Genomic DNA, 243 nt, shown 5'->3' with positions numbered 1-243 from the left:
CAGACACGATCATGGCCTCTCTGATTAGCAGATTAAACCGCAAAAATATTTTCCTGTACTGATCGGAAGAGAAGTCCCTTGGGGTTTTCCCATGTGGGAAGAAGAGGACTTGAGATCGTTTGGATGTGACAGGTGTTGCGACGAAGTACTTTCGCTTCCAGCATCCACTTATCCGTCCCTTCCTTACGACATCTAAAAACTAGCGGCATGACTTCCTCCTTTGAGACCTCCAATTCCCCCCCC

Source organism: Triticum aestivum, chromosome 3B (assembly GCF_018294505.1).
Source record: "Triticum aestivum cultivar Chinese Spring chromosome 3B, IWGSC CS RefSeq v2.1, whole genome shotgun sequence".
NCBI classification, from domain to species: Eukaryota; Viridiplantae; Streptophyta; class Magnoliopsida; order Poales; family Poaceae; genus Triticum; species Triticum aestivum.
This window is presented reverse-complemented; position numbering follows the sequence as displayed.